Below are 6,361 nucleotides of genomic sequence, written 5' to 3'. Positions count from 1 at the left end.
TCAATTTTCTGAATTTCAAGACAGTTCACTGACTGTCTAATGAAACTGTGTTAAAGGAGAGATGGTGAAGCCACATTCATGCTAATATATGGAGGTTACCAAGCAATGTACCTCTTACCAGAACATGGCAGTCACAGCAGGCTTCCTAAAGGTGCTGACAATGAAACTTACTCATTAAGTAAGCAAAACTGTAATTTTCTTACTGCTTCCTTCAACTTCTTCTGAGACCAATAAGGTTGTCATGTTTTATTAAGCTCTACTTAATCAGTCTCTCCTTATAGCAAATTCAACCACAGACCACTTAGTCTCTCAAGTTCTGTGCCACTGTGATTAAACACTTGGCCAAGCCCACACCATACCTTCTATGTCAAAGTCCTCCAAACAATGAGATTTGAGATCCTTTAATTCCAGTGGTATTTGCCTGAACTGCAAAAGAGCTGTAAGGCCAGGTAACAGCAGTCTTGTGCCTCCTAATAAAGGTGGTGCGTGCCAGCTAGGCAAGGGGAAAGTACACTTGTAAAATGCTTTTAAAACAGTTCAAACACTGCTTCACCAGTACATTCCTTCAGTGCCTAATAATAATAGCACATTAGCTTCTAATTAAACATGAGGCCACACTCATGAGTCTTTATTTTCCATGCTGTCTTTCACAATAACAAGCACCAGTTACGCTTTATACAGAAGGCAACACAGCTGGCACTGGAAAAAAAAATGAAGGGATTACAATGACATGCTACCAGTATTGCAGTGGGTATTTCTCCCTATGAACCAGCCTTCCTTGGGGCAGGAGGCGTGAATGGGGGATGCTAAATTAGCACTAATGCAACAATTATGAATTGTTGTTTTGTAAAGATCTCCTGCAGGTGACTTTCCTTGTCATGTGTGTACTCCTCTGACTTAGCTGAAGGCCTGACTGAGCTGCTGACCTAAAGCTTACAGGCATTTCTTTGCCTCTTTCCAATCTTAGCCATGTTCTTTAAAAAAATACCCCCCCCAAAGTACACAGAATGATCAATGGCAATATCAGGCTTTGTTGCTACTTACCTAAAAAAACCAAAAAAACAAAAAAACATAAACCTCTATCAAAAGAAAAAAGAAATCCCCGGACTTGCTATCATTTGACATCTTTTCTCTAGCTGAGTTGGAAGGTTGAACTTGCTGTCCCAAGTCTGAAAGGAAACCTGTTCCCCACAATACTTCTTGTCACCTTCCCTCCTCCCTCAACTTCAGGCATGCCCTGGAGCAAACCAAGGCAACGGGTGTAAACCAGCGCTTAAGCCACAGGCTCTGCCCGCTCACCCGCCAGCCCCAGCCCTCACGCAAACCCCCAAACCATGCACAAAAACCCACCACACGCTTGGGAAGCAGTTTTGAGACATGGTGTGAAGGCACGGAGGGCTCCACAGAGCTGAGCCTTGCTCCAGGTCCCCCACGCTGCCCAACTGCTCCCTGGAAGGAGAAAGGGCTGCAAGATGAGCATAAGCTCCTCTTGTTCACCTTCAAAATCAGGTAGAGGTTGCCTGCAGGGTTTCTGCTACACTGTGTTTGCCTGCTTCCTTAGGGCTCCTGACTGTGGACCCAGGTGGCTATTTCAGCTCAAGCAGTAAAAAATGTAGGAAAAAAAAATACAATGAAATGGTGTTACTGACCATAAGCTTCACCTTTTCATATCTAGACATGATTTTTTTTTTCAACCCAGCCTCCGCCTGTATGCCTGCGGTGGTGTAGTCTGGGTTTCTGCCAGCACCCACTGGTGCCGGCTCCCCTTGCAGGAGCCCCAGCAGTGGGGAAGGTGCCTCACACCATCCCCATTCCTTCCTTGCTCCTCCATCCCAACCTCTGCCTCTGGGCGATAGTGCAGTTCCTGATGCATGCATTACCCTTCTTAGCAACAGTTTGTTCCCAGCACTTGGTAGCTTTATTTACCTGCTACTTAGGACGAGGTTCTGCAGCGCCGTGTTTCTACAGGCCTCGAGAAGACTCAACAAGCCTGCGGTTCAAACATGCTCAGCGGTGCCAGTGAGGGGAGAGAATTGCTGGGTGATTGCAAAGAAGCCTGGAGGCAAACCTCAGCCCTTTCATTCCTGCCTCCTCACTTGCACCACCTTCATTCTGCACAACAGGGTTGCAAGAAAAAGGAGCCATGTGGGAACTGTTCCACAAGGTCTCCTTTAGCAGAGAGGTCTGGGGGGCACAGGTATTTGCTTTCCTCTATACTCCTTTTACCCCAGCTGGGTAGCATAAGGTGCAGACCAGCTTGCAGGTGTCCCCAAAAACCCAGACAAAACCTTTGGGTGCCTTGGCGCACTGCTGCTAGGGTGCACACCTGTGTTACCTCCCCAGCTGCCCCTAAGCCCAGATGCTGATCAGATCCCGTCACCCCTGTGCCTTGGGGACGGGATGCGCAGCCTGTTCTCTTCGAGTCTGAAACTTTCTTCAGGCAGAGTTGATGTTGATCTTTCTCTTTGAAAAAGACGCACACAAGCAAGGAAGAAAGAGTGCTAGGCTTCTATACGCACAACTCCGGGGGCCAGAAGTTTGAGACTATATCAACCATGCTTAACCTGTCGTGTTCTTTGGCCGAAACCACCCTCATGTGCACCCAGGCCTCTGCATGAAGCCTTCAACTGTTTTTGCAACACCAGATCGGTACTGTGGAGGGATGGATCATGCACAACATTCTGCTCCTTCTCCCTGCTTTTGGGATGCACTTTAACTGTGTGTGGCAAAACACCGAACACTGATGCTCTTACCGACCACCCAAGCCCAGGAGAGATTCACAATCAAAACGAGTGCTGATCAACTAGAGCAGCCTAACAGCACAGGGAGCCCTTTCAACAGGGGAGGTGGCAGCAGGCAGATCCCAACATGCCGAGCTGCTGCGGTCGCTCAGCAGCTGAACATCATGGGCTGCCGGCAGTGAGACGTGGGGCCAGGGCAGCGTGTTGTGGGGCAGGCTGGGAGTGGCATGGGAGGCTGTGCCAGCGGGTAGGCAGGCACGATGCCCAGCTCAGGCTGGGAAACCCTCACTCTTGCATGACGGAAGTCCTGAGCTTGTAGGGAACCATGCGGCAGGCACTTGAGCAAAAAACAGGGTTTAAAATCACCACTGCTGCCATCTTGTTTGATATGTGCTTTTGAAATGGTGTGGGAGAAGCTTTCAGGCTTTTCTCTGCAGTTACATAGAGCAAGTAGCGCTTGAAAGCTGATAAAGGAGCAACTTGTGATCTGCACAGAAACACCTGACCTTGGGAGGCTTGAGAAGAAACGTGCAGAAGCACAAAATACGTACTACAGCTGTGGCAATAACAAGGGAAAAGATTCTCCATGCTCTTCCTTGGAAGAGCAGGGAAAGGCCCATTTGCAGGTGCTGCTCCCTGGGGCAGACTCTGCCCCAAAGGCAGAGAGTAATCCTTGACCACAGCAGGGATAAGGGCCCACAGGCTGCAGACTCACAACTTGCATGAGAGACAAATTTCCCTGATGAGTCCCCCCCTCAGCCTCTACTGCCTGATCAGATCAGGGGAAATAAATCCTGGCAGAGCCAGTTTTCACATGAGTTCATGCCCTGACCTTGCCTCAACAGTGACTGCATCCAATACATTTCCTTTTTATCTACTTCAATGGGATTTCTTTTCTTGGTCCACCAACAGGTGAAAGATGTCAAATCCTGTGCTACCCTTACTGATGTTTGCCATGTGTTTTAAAACCCCTGGTGAGGCTGGCTTTCTCCCAGCATTGTCTCGCTCTTTGCAAAGATGCTTAGCTAAGGGCATTGTAGGAAGTTAAGCAGGTCACAATTATAATGGACATTGGGAACATTGATCACAGTAGCTATATCCAAAAGCACATGTGCAACGGCACTTTGATTTTGCAAATGTCTAAAGTCTAGAAGTTTGTATGTGGTGAATATAAAGGCTGACTTCAGCCTAACCGGGAAGTTCCTCTGTCAATCTATCTCAGGAGCTCACAAAAATCTCCAACATCTTCCTTTGAAAAAAAAAAAAATTAAAAATCTAATCAGCAGACAGTCCATCCCAGTTTGGAGAAAATGATACATGCGTTGAGATTAACTTAGCCTGACCACCAGCTCTCTAAAGCATAAAAGCCTTTATTCCCCAGTATCTTTCCACTTGGTCCCAATTCCTGAGGACGGCAGCGTGTCTCTGCCCAGTGCAGCCAAGATACAACTTGTATAGTACCTTCAGAACAGGTGGGAGGTACCAGGCTTTCTCCCCATGTTGAAGCTCCTTGTTTTTCCACACAAAGACATGTGAGCTTATGCCCCAATTGAGCTCTGCCATGGGCAGCAGTAGGGAAGAAGAGGAGGAGGAGGAAGCTGCACAGCACAGCTGCTGCTACAGTAGTAAATGTGGCCTGAGAGAGTAGAAAAGCAAAGGGCCACCGACTGCTGACAACCAGCCAGGGTTTTTTGTTTCCACTTGACCTAAACCCAGATTTGGACAGTAGCTTATTAAGTAAAGGTGGTACAGCTCCATTGCTCTCTAAGTCAAACCGTTCACAAGACCACCCCTGTTCTCCCCTCACCCTTTGGGGTCCTGTCACATTTCTCAGAAGTTTGCTTCAGCGCGACAAACGAGGCCGACCAGTGCACATGCAGGCAAGCCCATTGCCACAACTACAACCTGCAGTGGCATTGCTCTCGCTTTCACTGGGGCAGTGTTTTCGCTGCTGAAGAGGTCCCATCTCTGCGACATTTCTAAAGCAAAAGCTTTGCAGAGTTGGAATCTGAGGGACTCACTTCTCATCCTTGGCTCTGCTGGCTTTGTGGAAAGAGAGAGGTACGGAACTGCTCCCACCATCCCCTTCCAGGGGCCACGGCAGTGCCAAAGACACAGCCCCAGACACGCTTTTGGCAAAGCACCCTTTCTCCTTCCTCCTTGCAGGCCTGTCAGCGCTAGGCAGCTCTGCAGCAGCCCTTTGCCCTGGGTGGCGAGCAAACTGGCATGTGCCAGCATGCACAGTGCTACAGGTGGCTCCTGCTCCCCGCCACCTGCCTTTCCATCATGGGATGATCCTGCCCAGACGAGAGGTTTTCCAGATGACTTTTTGGCAGGGAGGCAGTGTTGCAGATGCCGCTGGACTTTTTCCATTTGTTTCTCCCCATTAGTTACCCAGAACAGCTGCTCCAGCCTTAAGCTGGGGTAAAGCCTATTGGTAAAGGCAGCAGTAATTAGCTGTGCTGGCAGCACACCCAGAGAACCAAAATGGCTGAGTAGTCATCACGGCTTATAACCAGCCTGTGCCAGTGGGGAAGATGAAGCCTCCTTGATCCTCTCAGTCCTCCTTTTGAGCTTCCCTCAACTGCCAATTAGTTGACTCCTTCCTGGATGAATTAAAAGAAAAAATAAACTAAAAAGCCAAGAAATGCAGCGGAACATACCAGCTTCTCCCTGCTGATGGAGACATGTGCCTGAAGGGAGGGCATCCCATTCTCCCCTGCTGGAATACATGTTGGCAGCTGAAAGGCAGGGTTGGGCAGAGTGAGCAGCTCCATGGCAGTGGCACAGCTAGCCAAGCTCGCCCTCAGAGAAGGACCATTTTGCTCCATACTGTTTTGGGGTGGCAGGGCTGTGTCAGCCCCCTGACTGAGTCTCTCCAGGCTGAAGTAAGCCAGGCAAAGCTACGCCAGGGGGAGGCTGTCATTCCGTTAATGATGGCATCCCTTTTCCAAGGGATTTTACACATCTGACTCCCACTCAAACCAGAAGGACCCTGACCTAAGGGACTTGGCCAGCATTGTGCTTGACAACTGCAGACAGCTAGGACTGCTCCTTCAGATGCCACCTCCTCCTCTCTCTCCTGCCCTGTGGAGCTGCCAGGCTGGGGGCTGCACTGTAGCACCCTGCTGCCTCCCTCCAGCCAACAGCCCCGTGCATGCTCTGAGGCACCCAGAAAACACCCCACAGGGCTTAAAGTTGGTTTGTTTCTGTGTAAAATTCTCGGAACTGTGCTCTGAGGTGTGTCACGAGGGGCCCTTTTGTGTGCCACCAGCCTGTGCCCTCTGCGAGCTCTGGGGCAGGGTGCTCGCTCAGCCCATCTCCCTCTGTTCTTTGCTTGACTGCTCTGAAGCAGATGGTGTCATGGGCTGTCACAACAAGGCGGTATGGCTTCCCACAGAAGGACCCGACTTGCTGGTCGGCCCCATGGTGAGCACGCAGCAACTCCGGCTGCCGCCGCTGCTGTTTGCGAGCAATTAACAAGGACACGGGACAGGGCGAGGCTCGGTGAGGTAAGAGACCCGAGGCAATAAGGATGGGATCTCAAGCTATTTCAGCTTTTTAATGTGGCTCTTTCTTCACTGTGATCACAGGGACGGTCGGGTGCCCGTGCATGTGTA

Source organism: Patagioenas fasciata, chromosome 1 (assembly GCF_037038585.1).
Source record: "Patagioenas fasciata isolate bPatFas1 chromosome 1, bPatFas1.hap1, whole genome shotgun sequence".
Lineage (NCBI taxonomy): Eukaryota > Metazoa > Chordata > Aves > Columbiformes > Columbidae > Patagioenas > Patagioenas fasciata.
The sequence above is the reverse complement of the archived record's forward strand: the minus strand, read 5'-3'. Positions refer to the sequence as shown.